The following is a 22,395-nucleotide window of genomic DNA, read 5'->3' as shown; positions in this document are numbered from 1 at the left end:
TTCCAGCCACTGAAACAAAAGAAAATGCTGCCAAATATACTGGGTCCTTTGTGGAATAACAGCTGGCTCTGTCCTACATGAAGGCAGCTTCTGCTGTCCTCTCACAGGATCCACCTTGCAAACACCTCTTTATTACCCTGCTACCAAAACCTTACCACATAAATCAAATGCACTACCTAGCAGAGAAGTTACTTTAATGTTGAATTTGAGAATGCCCTTATCCAAGTTGTGGTAACAACAGCTGTCAAGTGTGGCTGTGGATTACAGAATAGGATGGTGAAAGATTGATCAAAACATGCCTGACATCAGCACACAGTGCTGATAGTACAATGCTTTGCATAAGACTCTCTAATATAAAATTGCCTAAAAGTATTTGCCAAGATCTAGTTTGGCTGTATTAAAGGACATTTAAATCAGTTTTTAGAGTTTTTGAATGTGTAGCAAGTTTGACAATTTGGAGGGAACCAGACTTCAAGTAGAGTTGGTCTGGAAGCGTATGCAGTGCTTTTAGGAGTTCCTGTGCATCCCTTGTAGATTTTGCAGAATGGATATAATGAGTGGGTGCTGATGTCCAGACTGCTCAGCATGTACAGGAGTTTCTGATGCACATGATGTGAGCAGGTATTTATGTTGGGTCAAAAACCTTCTGGGAATTCAGACAGCTGCAGAAAATCCTCAATTTGTGTGGGCACAATTTCTGTGTTTCTTAACCTATCGTACCACTTCACTGCTTGGATCATCCAGCTGAAGTGGGAACTTCAGTTTTCAGTGCTTCTAGTAACTCCTTGAATAATCAAAGGATATAATAGTCAGATGAGGTGTTTGGTGGCACATCTGTCTTTGGTAACTTGCTACATGGTGGAATTAAAAATTCAGTACTGTTTTATTACCTTAAAAATCTCAATCAACTCCAACCGTGGCAAAACAGAGTGCAAATTTGAAGCATTCATCATGGCTTTGTGAATGGTAACACACAGTGCAAATGTTTCTGAATGAAGTAGGAAAAAATGGGAGAATGATATTTAATCAAGTTGCAACTGACTTCACTTAGAGCTTTTCTCCTCCCCCCTTTCTGAATCAGCTGGAGAACTGCCTGTCCTGGATTCTTTCTTTTGTCATACCTCCTGCTACACCTGGTAGAAAGCACAACCAGCTTTGATGCAGTGTTTGTGTCTATGACTAATCTTATCCTTGAATCTGTGGGTGGAAAAGAGGGAGAGGTCTAGACTTAAAATTTTCTTCAATTTTTTCTTTCTTTCTTGCAGCTGCAAATATGGGTTAAGGTGTCTTGCAGACTAGCATGTTGTATTGAATAGGCCAATTAATAAATTGTTTGTCTGAGTGTGTGGTAAAATTTTCTGTCCCTTTTTGTGACTTGCAAAGTATGTTACACTCAGAGTCTGAGTTACCTTTTTTTTTTTTTTTTGATGGCACCAACTGTGACTTTATACACCAGCAATCATATTTTATACAGTGTACTAAATAGGGTAAGTATGTATCATTACAGGCAGTGACTTGAGTGTAGCCACAATGAGGTCTACAGTTTTTGTGGTAACTGACCTCCAACTTTTTTCCTTACAATAACAGTAGACAGTAACCCATACCTGCTTATCAAGTGTAAACAGGGTGTGGAATGAATATTTGAGAAAAGCCAAAAACCCCATTACTTTTGTGTGTAATTGGTTTTTTTTCTTCTGTCAGAATGAGGTGTATTCAGTTGCTCTTAACACAACTGTAATAAAGTCATCATCTTGGAAAAAGAACAGCTCATTCGAGAGTACTCATACTCTAAAGGTATTGTTAATGTATAATGCATTACACAAATCAGTAGAAATAGTTAAATCCTATATTAGTAAACATTTTATTGTAGATATTCCCTATTTGCTGTGATTTGTGATGAATGAGTTGTAGCAAGACCTGTTAAAAATTACTCCCTTATGTTTACTGATGCCAGTGTTCAGTGAAAAATTTCTGTTCTTAGTTCAGTAGTACAGTAACTGCACCAGTGATGACTTAGCTGGTGTTAAGACCACACAGATGTGTTATTCTTCTTGAGAGCACTTGAGATGGCTCAGAGGATACTATTTAGAGGCAAAGCAAAATCGTGGACAGCTTGTTTTTCATTCCTTTCCATCAGCAGTTTAGATCGATTGGTCTGCCAGCTGGCAATTATGTTTCATCTTTGGAGGCCATAAAAGATACCTTTAAGGTACATAAATGTTTTAGTGTCTCTCTTGGTACTTTTTGTAAATAATGCTTCTCTTGACAAATGAGTTGCTTGGAAACTGCTGGATGACTTGGAAAGTGTATTTTCTGGTCATGATACTCCTTGGTAATGTATGGTGCAGATGCAGTGAAGGCCTGTAAATTGGTAACTGCAACAATTGCACAGGGCTGTTCATAGAAACTTGTAAAAAAGTCGTCTAAGCTACTCTGGGTTTGTTCCAGGCTGGGAGTGTGCATGGGAGTATCCATTAATGGTTCAATTTAATTTTAATTGTTAAGATGCTGTATATTGGTTATATATCTTAAACTGTGGAAAACAAAACAACCGAACTTAGGTTGTATGCTCTATAGACATTCACACATTTGTAATAACACTGATTTTTCAAGACTTGATTTTGTTTTTATTAATATTGGTAAGTCATTTCTGTAGAGGTTATTTTGTTTCCTTGTGTCACAAGAAATCTTTTAAAAACTGCTGCTTCTGCTAATAAAGAGCAAAAAGCTTTATACTGACTCAAGGCATAAACAGAATAGAGATCTCGACTGAGCATGCAACTGTTCAGGCATAACAAAGTCAAAGCAGCTGGTTGAATAGCTTGGAGGTTTTTGTTTGCGCCAACCTTGCCAAGACATCTGTGTTCTATAAGACATTAAGGGGAGAAGTTGATTTCAAATAGTTGTGTGTTTTTGACAGCCTGGCATTTGAATAAAGGGTTTGTGTAGGTTTCCTTGGTCAAAAATGCAGCATGCCATGTACTTTGTCTTCCCTGCAATCTTTCTGAAATTCAAAGTGTTTTAGTAAGGGTCTAGTTTAGTTTGAAGCGTTAATTTTATATCAGCTGTTCTCTTACCAAGCAGAGAGGTATTTGGATTCATTGCAAGTGTTGAACCAGCACTGAGTTTTGCCTTGTGAAAACTTGGGGAAGAATCTTTGCTTTTGGGGTTTTAGATTAGCTGTTGTATCATTCAGCTGTGAAGCTATGAGGTGCACAAGTTATTTGGCTTTATCTAGGAATTTCAGAAATGGATGCCAGAGGAGTATCATATGGTAGCTATGAGTGAATCTTTGGAATATCCTTTTAAAGTAGACAATTACTTCTACCTAATTGATTTAGAATGCTTTTTCTTTCCGTTTTCTTTCAGTTTCACAAAGCTTAGAATATAACTAAGATTTTATTTCCCCCCAAGATTCTCAAATTACCTGGCACACACATTGTTAGATTAGACATTGTAATCTAACATTCAGCCTAACTCCAGGAGTCTGTGATACCACACTTCATTTTGAATTATACTTGTAGGGTTCAAAAGATACTGCTGCATCATGGAAAGTGCTTACTTTCTTATAAGATTGAGGATCCTCTGAATTGTGTGAGCTCAGTTGAAATCATTGATGCTTTAATAAAGGAATAGTACTTTATTTTGGCTTGGATACTGAATTTATAAAGTTACATGCTGCTGCAAATGGTAAAATGGTTTAGTTCTTAAACTCAGAAAACAATTGAGAAGAAGAGCTGAGATGCTACTAATTGCTGTGGAATAGTGAGGTTTGTTTGTTTGTTTTAATTTTAAAGTTCCCATATGTAAGAGCATGCATACATTTGTTACATCAGGTAAACACGTTATTACCCAAGTGACCATGTAGTTTTACCTTGTTAAATGAAGGCACCTCAAGGTAGTAACAAACATTACTCAAAGTAATGTAACAAATAGTCTGAAAAAAATCTTTGGAATTTAAATTTCTTACTTCTTAAAGTAAGTCTTACTTAACTATTAGCAGTATGAAACATGTAAGTGTGAACTATTTGTTTGTGGAACTCATAATTACAGGCCAAAACCTAAGTCATTGTTTTTCAGAGTTTCACAGACAAAGTTTCTGTTGCATCTGTTCCTGCAGGGCCAGGCCTGGCGAGCAGCTGAAGGTGCTGTCTCTGCATGAGCCTGAGCAGGGCAGTCCTGCCTCTGCTCCAGCCCTGGGCTGCACATTCTGCTCTGCCACACACCGGAGTGCATGTGCTACAGCAGCAGAGTGGGTTTGGGCTGTCTACTGGGAAACCATTTCTGGAATAAAATTTGAAATACCAATAAAGTTCTGCATTTTTTCTTTCCATTTAATAAATAATAATTAATTAATTATAATAGGACCTTAGGAACAATTCATTTTTTAGTTTTTTAATGGCATGGGTTTTAGGCCTGTATTTTATCATATTAATTAGTGGTCAGTTAATTTATGAATTCACTCAATTGTTTTGTTAGATTGTTGGTATGTGATATGTTCAATTGTTCTGCAGTTATCCACTGAAAAAAGCATGTTAAAATATTTGTCACTTGTCTGGTAGTCTTTGGGTAGGTAGTAGAATGCATGGGGTTTTTTGGAAGGATATGAGCTTTTCTTGAGCTCTCAGCCAGAACGGCTGCAGATAAATGTGGTTTGCAAGCTGTTTGCAAGGGACTGATTGATAGACAGAAAGAGACAATGGGAATAATGGAGAATTGAGGAAAAAACCCATTAAATTCTCCAAGTGAAAGTGGGAGGAGGAAGAGACTAGGTGGAAGAAAGACTGGGCATGAGCTTAGACAAACACAGTAAGGATTCAGAAAAAAAGAGGAGCCCAGAGAACTTTAACAGCCGGCAGAGAAAAGGACACTGTGTTACGTGAGTTGGCTGTAGATTTTTCAAGTCAGTAAGTTAAAACAAATGTAACAAAAGGGAGTTTATTTTTAACAGCCCACAGCAAGGCACCCTTTGGGAAACCAGAACACTTCCAGAGGCCCTTGTAATGCAGCTTCTTGGAGATTGTTGACCTTGCCAAGGCCTGAACTTGGTGAGGGGGAGATTTTCTGGTTTTGCAATGGGTTTTATGTAGTTTTTGGGGTTTTTTAAGTTTATTTATTTAATCCAGTCCTTGACAAATTCACTGATCTCTGGGATAGAGATGAAGAATGTGTGTTATCTTAAAGAGTTCTGCTGAGAAATGAATGTCTTAATTTTCTCTAAAATAGCTGTTCTGGCTTGTGTGTACACCTCCAGCTTTGCTCTTACTTTTTGGGGAGGAGTAACCTTCCAGCTTTTCACTTTTAACTTGTTGTCTCTTGCTGTCTTCCACATTTGTCCATACTTGGCTCTGGCCTTCTGTGTTCTTTTGCTTGTAGACTTAAAGGGAACTTCTTTGACTTTTACTTCTTTGACTTGCTAGGGTCTCCTTATGAGTCTGTTCAAATGTTACATGTATCTCTTTCATGTTGTCAGTAGAAACTTGAAAAGAGGGTTGTCTGTCATGCTATCAAGTGCTGTCTTGTTGTACTCCTCCTTCGTGTAGAAAAACGTTTTCCTTTTCTTTCATGTATCGCTGCTGTCAGATCAGAGACTTTGTTTGACACTTGCAGAATTCTTACCCCAAAGGAGTTTGGCTTCTGCTTGGGCACTTTGGTAGTAAAGTAAGAATACTCCTGCTTTTGCTATAATTTAACTTATTTTTGTTGTTTTTTTAAAATTTTAGACTATATTACTTGTGGGGAAGTTGTTATTAATCAGTCAAGTCCTTATTGCTGTAGAAATTATTTTATTTTCTTCATTTTTTAAGGAGATAGGGAATGGTGTATACATCCTAGCAAGTTTCTGATGATTTACAAACTTTCAAATAGATCTTTATTAAAAAAATACCTTTTTTTTGTATGGTATAAAAGTGTTAATGTTGGAAAAGGCCACTAAGTTAATCAAACCCAGCTGTCAACCCAGCCCCCCCCCACCATGTTCACCACTAAACTATGTCCTCAAGTCCTACATGTTTTTTGAACACTTTCAAGGGTGGTGACCCCACCAGTTCCCTGGACACCCTGTTCCAAATGACGTCTCCTTACTCCTGAGTATCTGAGGTACAAAGTGTACAATGGGGCAGTCCTCTCTAGCTTTATTCTGAAAGCCAGAGCATAAATTGGCCTGTGTCATGAAAGACTCATCTCCAAAACCATGAAGGGACCCAGTGGAATGCTGACAGATGGGGAAATAGTCTGAGAAACGGAGCATCCTGACCTGGTTCTTCCCAGGTCTGCCACAGGAAGGTGATCATTTCCACAAGACTTACCATGGAGTAGAGGGGAGGGAACATCCATAAGTTCTTCAGAATGTGTTAAAGAATGGTAGAGGAAGGGCAGAAGACAGGGTCTCTGATTGTGTAAAGGAATATTCAAGGTGATTTGGAGTGGAAGAAACCTAGGACAGAAGAATGGGGGAATAAAGGGGCCAGTCATGTATTGCTGGGTGAGAGGGCTGTCTTCTAAATACATTTGTATATATGGAGTATTGAGTGCCAGTGTCGGCCCACAGTCCTGACAGGAGAGGGGCCATTGGGTGTTAGGGGCCCCTGCACTTTGGTGTCCAGCCAGCTGGAGAGTGTGCCCTGTGTGGGGGTGTCAGTGTGCACCAGCAGCAGGGCTGGTATTGGCCTGCAGAGTGGCTCAGAGCCTTGGAGTCAGATACTGAAGCAGCCACAAATCCAGAAGAGACAGAGAACAGAAGGTTTGCCAGTTGGCTGATAGAGGGGCGCAGGTCCGAGCCAACTTCTGCGGACACGATAAGGTCTCAGGCCTGCTTGAGGGCCATGTTTGTGTGAGGTGTCTGTGCACGAGGCACACCACACTGCAGTGATGTACTTTTGTCCATGTCAGCTGTAATAGAGCCCTTTGTGCTCTCTGTGTCTGCTGGAAGTACACACTCAACCTTTGTCCTGGCCAGAAGTAGCAATGTAGAACCTCACCTTTCCTGAGATCCCGGAAACAGCAACACATGAACCATTTGGAGGAGTTTGTGTGTGTGTGGTTGTCTTTATTGTTTGCTGTCTTATGGATGTGGCTAAAAATGATACAAGGTAGACTCTGGATATATCTAACATCTGCATTAGGCTTTTTACAGATTTCAGTTTAAAATAAGTGCTGTTGTTAAATTATATGTCTAAGGATAGCAAATCTTCATTGAGATATAACAAGTATCTTTACTTCACTTTTTTATATTTTTTTATTTTTTTAAATTTTTTTTTGAGCCCTCTGAATCCTGTTATGAAAAGGGTCATCTGCCTCAGTAACCTAGTCATATTTGCCCTTTTCTGCACAACCTGTAACCTACAGTTCCCACTTTCAAGGAACAGTGAATGAATAGAATGTGTAGAAATGAACATAAAATTTACAGAAGTGGAGGATGAGCAAACATAGTCATCTTACTATTGCCTTCTGGAAATCAGACTCATTTGACAGTAAGAAGCCTTTGATAGGGGTCTCAATTTTCAACACTGCTGTGTTCTAGTTTGGAGCATGAATGTGTCCTTAATATCACTCTATGTTCTATGTTTTATATGATGGAACAGCTTTATAGGAAACAAAATGGGATTACTTTTGTATGAAAATAAACTGGAGGATGCTCTCACAGGTATTACTGACCATTCAGTGCACTGAGCTGTTTAGATCTGGTGTGGAGTAAACCTGCCTTTGAAATGCTTCTTATGTGGATAAGTTTTGTTTCACAGATCCTATCCTACTACGAGGATCTACTTGTGTCTATAGATATGTTTTCTATTTAATGGAGCAGCACAAATACGTGGGATAATTGTTTGTTTGCTTTTCCTACTTTAAACAACAAAGCTTCACCTAGGAGGAGTTCCCTTCTGATGTTCTCTAAGGGGCTTTGTTTTTATGCACCATCCTGAGCTGCAAGTCATATATTCTTGAAAAGATTCAGGATTGCAAATCAGTTCATCCTTCCTTAGTATGGTGTGTATTTAAATGCTTTTCCACTGTGCTGCTTCTTTTTCTTCTGTTTGTATTATTTCCTCAGTGCTTATGACTTTATCAGTTGAATGTCTGTAAAATAATCCTTTGTTTATGGTCCTCAAGCTCTGCCTTTCTTCTTTTTATAACTATTGTGAAATGTACTATACAATCACATCCACCATGGGAGCTGGTTAGCTGCAGTTGCCATTACCTACTGTATTATGTGACTTTAACTATGACTTCTATTTTGTATATTATACAAACTGTATGTAACATTGGCATTAAATCAGTCTATTTCCAAATTCTGGAACTCTCCAATTTTATGATTAACAAGTGTTGCCTTTTATGATTATTCAGTATATAACTAGAATTTGAACATGTTCCAAATGCGAATGCTTAGAAAAGTAGTTGACTGAATCTTCTATTTATATTCCTCATGTGAATGAGCTGGAGGTTTTCTTACTTTCTTCTTCGTATTCAGGCAGAATACCAATCAGCAATAGGATTTTTTTGCATCGTTGCACACAGCTTCCTTTTCTACTGCTCTGTTCTATTTGTGTCCTGCCTTCAGCCCTGCTCGGATACAGCCTTTAGCATTCTGTGCACTACAGGCTTGCAGGCAGGCAAACAATGCAACGTTCATGAAAGCTTGGAAAGGCTGCAGTTGCCAGGTGTAGGATTTACTCTGTTCTAGCTGTGTGCTGGTAACTTGTAATAAGCCAAGACAAAAATAGAATCCTACAATATTCTCTTGTGCATTCACAAGGAAAGATTTATGGTCATGAGGATGTAAGTACCTCTGCTTCCTCAGCCCATAGCTGTCTATAACCAAGGTGAGAAATGGATGCTTATGGGAAGAGTGTAGAAGCAGTTTGCAGTGATATTTCTCCTGGTATGCAGTTCCACCGGTTTTGAACAGGGATATTTTGAGCTGGAGTTGCATAAAAGCTGTTGTGATTTAACCAAGACCTTCTGGTTTAAAAGTAGCATCATTACCCTGTCTTTTACCATTTCTGTTTTCCCTACCCTCAATTTAATCCAAACCTGTGATGTTGCAAACTGGAATTTTATTGTGTTTTGCCTGGTAGATGCTCACCAAAATTTTTTTATTTGCTTGTCAAAAGATTCTGGGTCAGGGTAGATGCAGCATTGCTTGTTCTCATTGCAGTAAAGGGTTGAATTTACCATGGTAGGTTTCTCCAGTGTCTGATGTACCAAGATTCTTTCCAAAAAAGTGTATGTATTAAAGAAAATCTATATTAAAAATGTTAATCTTAAAAGGCTAGGAGCTAACTTAATGCAGTCAGTTCATTTTTCTGTAAAGGATTATGGATTTTATTAAAACAAAATGGCTTTCTGGGAAAACTTTCTACTCTTAGTGTTTCAATTTAATGTATTAGTTCAGTAACTTTCCATTCACTGCATAAAGACTGGATGTCCTTGAGTAATATAAAGAAGTTAATTAACTTTCACTCTTGGTGTATATAGGGCAAAAGTTACAGTATCAGACAGCTGTCCTTGTAAAGACTGGAAATAAATCATGCTTTTATTTTTCTGTGACTATAAAACATTCTACAGTCTATACATGAAACAATCAGGTTCTGTTCTCTTTTTACTTTAAAACATACTGTAAAATATTCAACGGAAATCTGAACAAATTGTTTACTTTGCCTTGAGTTTGTTCATTTGACTTTGAATGGAGCACATCGATTTGTAGAACTGGAGTAATGTCTAAGGGGTATTGTACATATAAAAACCAAAATTTTTTCAATGTTTCTTTGGTGTGGTAGTCTTTATTGTTTGGTTAATTCCTTGCTACTTAGTTACTGTTAAACCTTTAAGAAAATCTTCCCCTTTCTATATGCTAATAGCTTTTGGGGCATTTGCAATGATACCTGATTCTCAGATCTGCAGTGGAAAAATTATCCTGATTTTCTACAGAGCTTTTGTGGACTTTTATTCCCATCTTTTTACTGAGTTTTTTCAGTGCTTGGCATTGTGCATATATTATCTTCTGGTGAATTCCTTCTTGTTACAGCTTACATAACAGAAATGCCATTAGTGAGGGGAAGAACAGCTGTGATGGGTAGTCCAGAGGTTGATAAACACCTAGCAGCTTTTCTGATATTGCCAGCAGTAGAGGATAAGGGAAGAGTTTAGGAAAAGGGCAGAGTTGTACAGATACCTTCTCCAGTATGACCTCCCCAACTCCAGTAACATGCAGCTCAGGGTCTGGCAGAACAAAGGTATTAAATTGCTATTTAAAGGCCGTACTGAAATTTTCTTCCCTGACTTTACCCATTTTGTCTTCTATTTTTGGAGTATATATAATTTTTGAATTCACAAGGAGTTCCAGATCTTACCCTATGTTGTGGTGCAAAGCAGCAAAGCATGGTACTTTTCCTTTTTTTTTTTTTTAATTTGCTACCTGCTGGTTTGTTTAAAGTCCTCTGCCTTTTATGCTGGAACAGGCTGTGTTCAGCCATTGGATATCCAGCCCACTTTGCCATTTGGGATTTTTATAGGCCTGTGAGGCCAGGCAGGGTGCTTGGCCCTCTGTCTTGCCATGTGCTTCTCTCCAGAGAGGGACCTTGTGCCTGCTGTGACTGCTCTGCAGTCATCTGAAGGATTGTATTTACTGTCTTAGGTAAGAAGGAGGAATGGCTGAGGCTTTTGAAATAGCTGTTCTGTGAAAGGAAATTCAAGGTGAAGTATTTCTAGAAAAGCTACTGTCAATTTCCCACAACTTCTGTTGTACCCTTAGTGCAACAGAAGTTTTCTTTCTGTTTAGTGCTCTGTCAAGGCCAGCATCTGGCCTCCAGAACTAAATTCCCCTTTATTAAATACCACCTTTCTTTGAGCAAAAAGTGTTCTGAGAGGAAGTGCTGTCTGCTTGGAGTGATGTCTGGTGTAGTGGATAAATGGTCTTATAAAAGCAGCAAGGAGGCATTTAAACCAGGTCAACAGACAGTTAATTATACAGAACACTGGGAGTTACATTAAGTATTTTTCAGATTTTGCTCCATTGATATTATCAAGTGCAGTAATTCTGTAGCTGCAAACATAAAAATTCAGACCATTCTTCAGCCATGATTTATGTACTTGTGAAGATCATGAGAAAGGGTGTTAAGGAAGAGCGGTGAGTTTCTGTTGTTTAAATAGCTGACTGAGTTTCTGAAGGATAGACCATTTTAAAATCAAGAGAAACAATATGAGATTTAAACAGGAAATCGGTAGATGGAGTCACTCCTGTTTGGAGAAGATGGAATTTAGCCTCTGTGCATGGATATTTCTGCCTTCTGACAGAATTGTTTTCTAAGCATTCTAATTTTACACTTTAAGAAAGTGTATCTTGACAGATCAGAAGTAGGTGGATTACAAGGGATGCAGCTCAGATGGAATGTATCTTAATGTAGTTGAAGTATGAAATATAATCTGTCTTCTCAGGTCACGTGGCAATTTTCATGGAGTCCCACAGTGGGTCATCTAGCACAATGTTCCTGCTCAAGCAGCATCATCCCATAGCACATGGCACAGGATTGGTCCAGAAGTTTCTTGAATATCTCCAGTGAGGGAGACTCCACACCCTCTCTGGGCAATCTGTGCCAGTGCTTGGTCACTGCACAGTAAAGAAGTTCTTCTTCATTTTCAGGTAGAACTTTCTGGACATCAGTTTCTGCCCATTGCCTCTTGTCCTGTTGCTGGGTACCACTGAGCAGAGCCTGGTCCATCTTTTGACACCTCCCCTTAGATGCTGATAGACATTGATGAGGTCCCTTCACTGTGACCTCTTTTTGAGACTGAACAGACCCAGCTCCCTCAGCTTTTCCTCATAAGAGAGATTCTCCAGTCCCTTAATCATCTTCTTTTCCTCCACTGGACTCACTCCAGGAGTGTTTACCTCGTATGAGGAGCCAGGATCTGGACACATCACTCCAGGTGAGGCCTTGCCAGGGCTGAGCAGAGGGGCAGGATCACCTCCCTCAAAGTGCTGGCAGTGCTCTTCCTGATGCAGCCCAGGATAGCATTTGCCTTCTTGGCCACAAGAACACACTGATCTGTGTGTCCAAGTTTGTGCATCCATTGAAGGGGTTAGAGCCACCATGTGTGCAGTTGTGCATCCTCATTTGCAATGGCCCACCAAAAAAGGCAACTTTAGTCTGATCTAATTCCTTGACTTTGTGATCAGTAATGTGCTGGTACAAAGAAGATAGTGGGTTTGAATGGTTGCAAGAGGAGAAACAGGAAAACCATATTTTTCAGGTCCTGTGAAGCAACTGACCACTCTGGCTTTCCACTAAAATCTACAGGGATTCCTGTTGTCCTGTTGCTTTCAATCATAAAATACCAGCTGGAATATGGAATGCTATTGATTTCAACTTCCTTTGCTTAATAATTTCCTCTTTCCTGTCCAAATTTTTGTTATATTACTCACCATTTTTTTCCTATACATTCATTCTGTGTTCCAAAGTGAGTATTTTAACTGTACACATACATTTGGTGTATATTGTAGGACATCTAATGTATTTTTTGATAACTGAAACAGTTGTTACTTCCTAAGGAAAAGGACAACAATCCATTTTAATCCATATGCCTCCACTCAATTAAATTGCATTTGGAGGTATTTAACTGTTATCAAAAATACTACAAAGAAGCTGCAGAAATGTAATAATGAAGAAAGTGTCTGTCTCACTAAAAGTGATCGTGAAATGGTACTATATTTATTGGTCATAGCATAGTGTCATGTCCCATAGCATCCAAGTTTGAAGGTGTTTGTCAAGTGATTATACTCTAATTCAGAAGTTTCTGTTGTGTTCACAGCTTCTTTGCAACTTCGTGAGAGCTACTGTACTGTTATTTAATTTTAAAATACTATAACCTGTTCATCTGTTATTGTTCCAGTATGGTTGTCTGTCTAGTTTTTATGTAAAATTATTCCTTAATTGTGGAAACCTCTTGATTGTCCTTAAGACTGATGTTGACTGAGGTTAATTTCCTTTAATCAGTAACTGCATCCATTAGATTTAGCTATACAACATTTAGAATGGGATGAAATTAATAAATTGTTTTTGGGAACTTGGGTAAATTCAAGATAAATGCTATAAATTAATGGGTTTTAGTATTAGTCTTAATTTTGTGCTTTGGGTGGGAATGTATAGTTAAAAGGGAAAAAAAAAACCCATTAGACTAAAATATGGTCTAAACTTGGTTTCTGATTAAATACACTTCATTATGTAATTATTGCACTTTTGGATGGATTTTAGATTATGGCATTACTTTGTCCTATGTTTAAGTGTAACCTATATGTTCTAGTTGCGTATTACACAAGCATGAAAAACTACATGGTAAGAATTAACTTTGCCCATGCATTCTTGATACGCTGTGGAAGTAATCCTGGTTTTCATTTGCTTTCTCACATTCCTTTCTCCATTCTGAAACAGAAGTTATAGTCCTTATTTTTGAGAAGGATGTTGCCAGCCTGTGTTCTTTTGAAGTGACATACATCTTCATCATAGAATCACAGAATGATTTGGTGGAAGGGACCTTAATGATGATCCAGTTCCAACTTCCTGCCCTGGACAGGGACAGCTGCCACTAAACTGGGTTGCTCAAAGCCCCATCCAGCCTGGCCTTGAAGACTTCCAGGGATGGAGCGCCCATAACCTCTCTGGGCAGCCTGATCCAGTGCCTCTCCACACTCACAGTAAAGAATTTCTTCCTAACATCCAAACTAAATCTACCCTCCTTCAGTTTAAAGCTATTCCCCCTTGTCCTTATCATACCATGCTGTTACAAAAAGTCCCACTCCTGGTCTCTTGTAGTTCCTTTAGGTTCTGGAAGGTGCTATAAAGTCACCCCAGAGCCTTCCCTTCTCCAGGCTGAGCAGCCCCACCTCTCTGAGCCTTCATCAGTCTCCTGTCTAAAACAAACCAAAGTAGACACAGCAGAGTTAGTTACACAATTATTTTATATTCATTGTGGGTGTATAGTACAAGTGTTAGCAAAAGTGATTCAAGCTTGAGGAAGAGAAGGATGACTGGGTGTGGTCTTCTCTACCTCCACTGAACTTGAACCTTCTTCAAGTCCTGCATGTATGGGGAAGTTGTGATCTTTGACTAACTTTTGCTTTTGATTCTGTGGAATGTGAATTATTTTTGTCTGAGTATTTTAAAGAAAATGTTGCTAGTGTAATTTACCTATGTTTAGGATCTTGGCTATAAATTATGTCGCAAGTGTGATATTATTAAAAAAATCATAGAATATTCTCTAAGGGTGTCTGTTCTCTAATACAGTAATAAGAGAAATAGCATGGGGCTCTTTTTGCAAAACACAATACTAGGCTAAAAAAATTCTGTGAAGTAAGTAGCAGTTTGCTTGCAAAGTACTCATAATGTTTCCTAAAATGCTGAAAATTGCTGCCAAGTTCTTCTAAGTTTCACTGTGGTTTTAAAACAATACCTTTAAAATCAGCACTGTATTCAAAGTGTCCTTGGTATGGAAGAGAAAATTGTACATTCTGTGTTGTCCCAATGACTTTGACAGGTCTTATACACAATTTGGGGAATTTAAGGTTACCTTTATACTGTAGGATTTCTTCTTGCAGCCTTGATTGATTGCTGTCGCCTATATGGTTGTACATGAGTCAGAATTATTTTTTTTTTTTGCATAGCTGCTTTGCAAGTGGTCATAGTGTCTGCCAGCATCCCCAAAATAAACCCAACAGAGTATAATCAAACTCAGTTATTTGCTTTAGTTTTGATATCTCTTCTTATTTCATTTTTTTTTATTTGTATGTTGAGAAAGCAGATTTTATTCTGGTCTTAAGTTGTATATAGAATTATTCTGGTAAACAAACATATCTGTAATTAAATCATATGTATTACACACATATCTATGGCTAGATTTTCTTCAGCCTATATAGCTTTTAGAGGTCTGTAGGTTTTCTGTACCACAATGAAGATGAGATGTACATCTTCATTTTCTACTGTACATTTATGCTATTTTTACATGTTGATTAAAAGGCAGTGTAGAAGAAAATAGAAGCTTCTAGATGAGGCTTTTATTAAAATACTGGACTTGAGTATCCTGATTATTGTTTCCTTTTCTATAATTTTCCCACTGAATTATATTTGTCCAGAGAATATATTAAAGAACATGACATGGAAATTAAAACATGAATGCTTCACATCTAAATTATGCTCTTGTGACTATTTTATTTTTTTAAGGGGAGGGGTCTCCAATCCACTCGTTTATGCATTTTGTAAAGCTCTAGTCACAGCCTAAACAGAGTTAGAATTAGCCATATTTTGTCCCAGCAGTTGTGCTAGTGTGTTTATCCAGCAACTGGGGTAAGAAGTAAGTAAAGTTGTGCTGCAGTGACATTTAAAATGGGAAGGTTGTTTCCCTGGTTTTGCCATTCTAGGTTTCTATTCAGCTTTACTACTGCTGAGTTAAGACGTGTGCTTGTATGTTATGAATGACAGCTGTTCCAGCAGTTGTAGCTAGCTCAAGGTGTGTTATTGCCAGTGTAAAGATAAGAATATTTCACTGAGTAGTTGTGGATGCCCCATTGTGTCTAGAGAAGCTGTGGATGCCCTATCCCTGAAAGGTTTCAATGTCAGGTTGGATGGGGCTTTGAGCAACCTGTTCTAGTGAAAAGTGTCCCTTTCCATTGGAACTAAATGATGCTTTCCAACCCAAACCGATCTCTGATTCTCTGATATTTGTCACCAAGATTAGTTTCTACCCAGTGAAGCCAGTTTAGAACCTGTGGGGGAAACTGTCATGGATGGTTTCAAGTGTTGTCACTAATTGTGGGCGTTTCAGCATCTCCTACACAACAAAAATTAGAAAATAAATCAGATAAGTGTCATCAACATTCCTGGAAACAAATCTCTTAGCTTATTTTTCAGATGTGCACAAAATGAGTAAGTTAAACTCAGAAGTGTTGATGTAACTCAACTGAGAACTTAAAGGAAGAAACTGCCTAAAATACTGTTAAGCTTTCCCAGGTGTGTCAGAGTGCTCAAAATCCAACATCCACACCATGCTCATTAGAATAAGTGTGATGTTAACTTCATTTTGTGCAGAAGTGATCATACATAGTGACTCGGGTCTGTATTCTTGCTCTTGCAGGAAAGGCTGCTGGTTAGGAGTCTGGTTGCAAAGAAGGATCCAGTTGTCAAGCAAATTACAATTAGCAAAACTGAACTTTTACAAGCAATATCTACTGTGCTTCCATTTGAGTAATACTTGGAGAATAATTAAGTGGTTAACATTTTTGTAGCTCTTTCAAGAGCCCACACAAATGAGCTGGCTCATCTATTGTGACCTTTATAGCACTGGAGGTTGGTGATTTTTGTCACATATGTGGAGTTCGGAGAGGATGTTGCATTGCATCAGACCACATAGCTCAGAGCAGATGTGAGGAAAGTTCAACTGATGGGATCTATGTTAAATTTTGACATTACCTGAAAAAGTGCTTTTGGGAAAAATGTATTTACTCAATTTGATCACTGAATGTTTTTTCATTAGGTTATGCTTAGAACACTTAAAGCTTGAAATTTTCAGAGAAAAGACAAGGTTTTAAAAATAATGTTATTTTAATTGGTCATCTTTTAAGTGCAGCCGGTAAATGGTGGTATATGAAATGATGCTTGCATCAGTTACGGCAATAAGTGCTTGTTTATGTATTGTTTTGGTTTGCTTCCTCTCATGGGGACCCTTTGGGGTTTTCTTAAGTAATTCAGGACAAGTTCAAGCTGGACCTTTCTATATGCACAACAAAGAAAGAGGTTGTCTCTAGAAAATTCTTAGCACTTTAACACCTCTATTTTTTGTCATGTAAACATGTGATGAGAACAGCAATTGGAAACAATTTTCATTCTGGTGACTGGCAGGATCAGTATAAATTGAGTGGAGAAGGAAGGGCAGGAAGGATGGTTTGAGTCACTTCTGTGTGCTCAGAATTAAATGGGTTTGGAAGTCTGCTCATTTCGTAATGAGTGAGCTACAGAAGACCAACAGTTGATGCTAATCTTCTCTTTTGGTTTTATTTCACTGTGGCAATTATAGGAGTTTGTGTTGTTTCAATTTCAGTGGCATGTAATAACTTAGTAGCTGTCTATTCTGTGTTTATTGTATATCCAATAAAGTCTGGATTTTATTGTGAGGAAGGCTGATACTGCTGCTCAACAGCCATAACTTTGTAAGGTGCTATTGCTCTACTTCATTCCATGGGTCCTTTAACTGGGATTTGAGCAGAGGGCAAGCATGTTTTATAATATAGCCAACAGTAACTTCTGTGCCAGGGTTAGAGTAGTGTGTAAATTGGTAAGTGAAAGATTTACTACTTTCACTCTCTTGAAGCCCATAAATCATTCATGTGTGTTCCATGAAATAATTATTTGTGTGTCTGACAATACAGGCACATGACTACCAAGCATTCATTACACCCATTTGTGTGTATAACCTCAAATATTATTATATTTCACATGGATTACTTTTTTAATACAAGAAAATAATTTCTTAAAATACATGGAGGGAGGGGTTTTTGTGATGAGTACATAGGTTGTGCATGCTCTTATCGCCTTCAAGGATCTTTCATGGGTTTGTCTTGTGCAAAATATTGCAATGGTTTAAAACATTTCTTCTCTGGTGTATTATTTTTGTGGGGAGGTTCTGGTAGTGCTAGAATATGGAATCTTTTAGGACAAACCTCCTACAAATGGTGTGAATTTCTAAACTTCCTCTGATATAAGCATGACTGGTTTGTTCCAATTGGAAAATGCATCTCCTTTGGACAATAATCCACTTGGGGATTAATAATATTCAAAAATATATACTGACATATTAATGTGATCATCGATGTGTTGAGCAGCTTTTTTTTTTTTTTTTTTTTTTTTTTGTTATGGTAAGGCTGAAACAGAAATTAGTGGGGTTTTTTTACCCCTCTTCAAATTGTAAAGGTTTGTGAGGTACACAAAATGTATTTGATGTTGTAATACTCTAGTGAGCGCAGTGGGCAGTAGCATCCTGTGTGCAAATGTGTGCCTCTGGGTTGGTGCTGAGTTCTAGAAAAGCTAAATTTGTGTGCAAAGCACTTTTGTGATTGGTTTCTGGAAGTAGTATTGTGTTAATCTAGAAAGAAAGGTTTATGTGGTTTTTAAACCGTGATTTTCATGTTTATTAGCAATAAGTATCTCCAATATTCATAAGTATGGTTATAGTATGTAGCTTTTTGTGTGCAAACACATCAGGACAAATATAGAATCACAGAATGGTTTGGGTTGGAAGGCACCTTAAAATTAATCTAGTTCCAACCTCCCTGCCATGGGCAGGGACACTTGCTAATACGCTCTAATATAAGTATTTATACACACACATGCCCGTAAATATATGCATACCTATACAGAAGAAAAAGACACAAGGTTTTAAAGATGCAGTTAGTGGTTTATCTGAATGTGAACCTTCCAGTTTTTACTGCCTCAGAGACAGATGGTGAACCAGAATCTACCACTTTCCACATTTCACTGTTGTATAATTTTTAGTTTAAAATTTAGAGGCTATTAACACAAAGCATGATCCCAAGATAGAAATACCTTTCACTGGGAAGAGATCAGGCTCTTGAGGGTTGAGGAGAGGCAAAAGCAGTGTCTGTCAGTGTGAACAGAAGTGGAAAATGTGCAGCAGAGAGGACTGGTGTGGGTTAGGGAATGTCAGCATATACCTCTTCTGACCTGGCTCTGATCTGTGTGTTGTGGTAGGCTGGTAAAAGTGCATGTGCAGCTACCCAGTGATCTGCATCAATTAAATGATCCATTGAGAGCACTCACCTTGTCTGCAGCCCAAAATTAATTTGGTTTTACATCCTCAGATGAAGAAGTTTTCCATTCATATCCATAGCTACCTGTAAATGTACATCTTAGGAGGGAGGAGGTACCCTCTCTGAATGTGAAATGGTAGCTGTAAGTACAAATGTCTGTCACTGTGTACTGCACTGAGGGAAGGTGAGCTAGATCCATGGTGCTCAAAAGGATTCATGGGTCTGTTGGCACCACAGCAGCCCCTGAGCTGGGTCACTGTGTGGCCAACATGAGTGCTCTGGGGTGGGGGAGCCGAGATTCCACTTTGTTCAGCAGTGCAGATTTGAACCAGGCTGGTGGTTTGAAATGGCAGGCTAGGTTCAAAGCAGCCATATTTTAGCAGAAAGGAGAAATTATATCTGGTACAACTGTGTGGGGAATTTCACACTGATTAGTTAGAAGAGCTGATGTTGCATGATCAGGAGATTTTCTTCTTGAGCATAAGCTTCAATATAAGTGAATGCAGCAACCTGAAGCCTCAATAAAGCCAGAGAATCTGCTGAGAATGGAGCAAGGAGCTTTCCTTGCTTCTTTTTATTTAAGCAGATTAAATATGATGGGTGCTTTGTGTTCTTTCTCCTTTTTCCATCTCAGTTCTCTTATTATTTTATTTTTTTGTGGAAACTGATTTTGCATTATTTTGAGCTTGTCTCCAGAATGACTGTTCTAAAGAATAAAGCTTTGTTCAGCTAATAAGGTGGTGAATCTGTGGTGTAGGTACCTTTAAATGATTTGTCTTTCCAAAATGCATGAGAGGGTGAGAAAACGTTCTTCAGTGGAACCTAAAAAGGCCTCCTGCAAGATGGTATCATAGAAATGAAGAAATAAACATTTGCCAGGAGTGGGTGGTGGTAAGGAAGAATTTTGAAGGTAGGAAGGAGTATCACTGAATACCTAGAGATTGTCACAGAAACCCATTGCCTCTCGAAGACATTGCAATTTTCAATAATACAAATGTATGCCACTTTTAATGGAAGATCAGGTTTTTTGTCTTTGACGAGAGGCAGTTAAAATATTTAGTATTCTAAATACTCAAAATGAAAATTTATGGATACTGCAAAAGCTTGTTTTAACCTAACTAGGGAAGGCATTTTCCTATCTACACATGCTGGGAAGGGAATATTACCCTGGAATAATAATTGAATTGAGCATGGAGTGCTACTTACTTCCTTTGCAGCAGAGCAGCAGCTAAAAATTATCAGCAAAAGACATCTAAGAGGAATGTAATATATTTGGAAACAAACTGTCTCCAGTTATATAAAATAAACAAAACAAAACCAAACAACCAAAAAACCTCAACACCCAAAAGCACCTAAGCAACCCTAGGAAACAGGTTTCGTGTGCCTGGTATGTAAGTGTGTTTTGTTTATAGTTTTGGACTATGAAGAAGTAGTTCACACAAAAATTATATTTGCAAATATAAAGATACAAAATCGGCCTGTGATGTCATTCTGACTTAGATCACTGGCTCCTTCAGGCTGTGGATGTCATCTCTGTATATTGCTTTGCTCAGTGATTCCTCTTTTAAAATAATGAATGTTCTCTTTCCTCCTGCTCTCACATTAGTGATTGCATCTAATTCAATAGTAAGTCCAATTTAGAAGATTTTTCTAGTCTGCTTGTCATAGTCTTTTAGACTGATTGATAACTTGAGGAAAAAGTTTCCTGGAGTTTTTGTATTTGTTTCTTTCTCCTGAGTGTTCAATTTGCTTCAGTCCTAGACCTTAGCAAAAAGTTTTCTCTCTCAATTTTGTCAATATTAACCATTGTCTTTCTTTCAAAATATTGGTTTCAAATTCTTATTCTGCGTTCAAACTCTCAGTAGACAAGTGAGTCATTATTTTTTTATGGTCATTGAAGATGGAGAAAACTTCAGTGGAAATGTATGATAGCAACTGCCTGACATAGGAGGCAGGCAGAAGCAAAAGCTTTTGACAGCATTTGCAGAGGAATCAAAGAGAAGCACTTGCTGTGCATTGTCTTGGAAAGGAACACAGAGTTCCTAATATTTTAGTACATTTAAAATTGGTTACTTTTCCTGGCAAGATGTAAGTCAAGTCAAACCCACTGTTTTAGTGGGGAGCAAAAGAAGTAATGATGTTTGCAATTCTTAATGTTTTAATCCATTGTTCTGCTGTAAATGGGAAAAAAACCCCAGAGATAAATAGCCTCAGAAGGCATTTTTACAGCTTTTGTGGTTCCAAACGTTCTAGTCTTAGCTGCCACAGGAGTGATTGCATGATTTGAGAAAATGGTTGTTTCCACTTAAGGAACAGAAACATTCCATTTTATTTTGCTACAGATTATCATGTATTGTTCAGCTATAACATTTTTCATGGTTAAGATTGGGCTACTAATTCATTATATATGAATTGGTTTCTCTCTATGGATTCCTACTGTAAGTGCTCATAGACAGGAACACTCAGTGTTTGGAGCTTCTGATGAGCAGTACCCTCACGTTTAATTGTCTGTAGTGCTTAACACTGTAGTTGATCTGGAGCTCCTGATGTAGTTTTCTAGAGCTTCCTAATGCCCAGTGGAATATTCTTCAGTTATAGAATCATACAAGGGCTTGGGTTGGAAGGAAAACTAAATATCATCTAGTTCCTACCCCTCTGCCATGAGCAGACACCTTTCAGTATTGCTCAAAGCCTCATCCAGCCTGGCCTTGAACACTTCCAGGAATGGAGTATCCACAACTTCTCTGGGTAATCTGTGCCAGTGCCTCACCACCCTCACAGTAAAGAATTGCTACCTAATACCTAATTTCAACCTACTCTCAAGTTTCAAACCAGTCTTCCTTCTGCTATCACTCTATGCCTTGGTAAAACCTTCCTCTCCAGCTGTCTTGCAGACCCCATTTTTCAGGTATTGGAAGGTGCTACAAAGTTTTCTAAGGTTTTCACTGTCAAAATCATCTCAGTTTTGACAATGACAGCTCTGCTTACTGTGTGTTTTCACTCAGTGTTGCTGGTGATGTCCCTCTGTGAGGAAGTAGGAGTAGCTGACATTGTCCCTTTTTCTGCCAGTCTTCAGACCCCCCCAGTTTGAACTTTTTGGACAACAGGGCTGTGCAAGCATGAATTGTGTGGTTGTTACCAGCTCCCATGCTCAGCTGGGCTGCTGTCCTGACAATGGTTCTGAGTACAAATTCTCCAATCTTCCATGACTTGAAAGTGAATATAATATGGCAAACACTGCCAGCTTCATTAAAACTTGGAATTACTGATCAAACATTACCTAGGTGATAGGAAATCACCTGTGATCTAAATAGGAGAAAAATATAACAAACTACTTAAAAATTTCTGTATATGATTAGAAATCTAATCCTCAATTCATCATTATGTAATAATTTCATAATAATCAATTATATAAAATATAGCATATATACTGTTATTAAATATATTAATAATTAGTAATATTTCTCCAAATAAATCTTTTTGCTGAACCAATTCGGGGAGAGGCCGCTTTTATTTGCTTTCTGGAGGGACCCCATTCAGAGGTATTCTCCCAAATTTGCCCTAAACCAGGATACATTTTATAC

The 22,395-nt window shown here is 38.2% G+C and overlaps 1 protein-coding gene across 5 annotated transcripts in view; it reads left to right on the top strand.

The window, feature by feature from the left end:
• ASAP1 (ArfGAP with SH3 domain, ankyrin repeat and PH domain 1) overlaps positions 1-22,395 on the top strand; it is a 143,580-nt gene that overhangs the window by 49,989 nt on the left and 71,196 nt on the right. The gene's annotated exons all lie outside the window — the stretch shown is intronic.

This window comes from Parus major, chromosome 2 (assembly GCF_001522545.3).
Source record: "Parus major isolate Abel chromosome 2, Parus_major1.1, whole genome shotgun sequence".
Classification (NCBI taxonomy): Eukaryota; Metazoa; Chordata; class Aves; order Passeriformes; family Paridae; genus Parus; species Parus major.
Note: the sequence above shows the minus strand (reverse complement) of the source record. Positions and strands in the feature narration are given on the sequence as shown.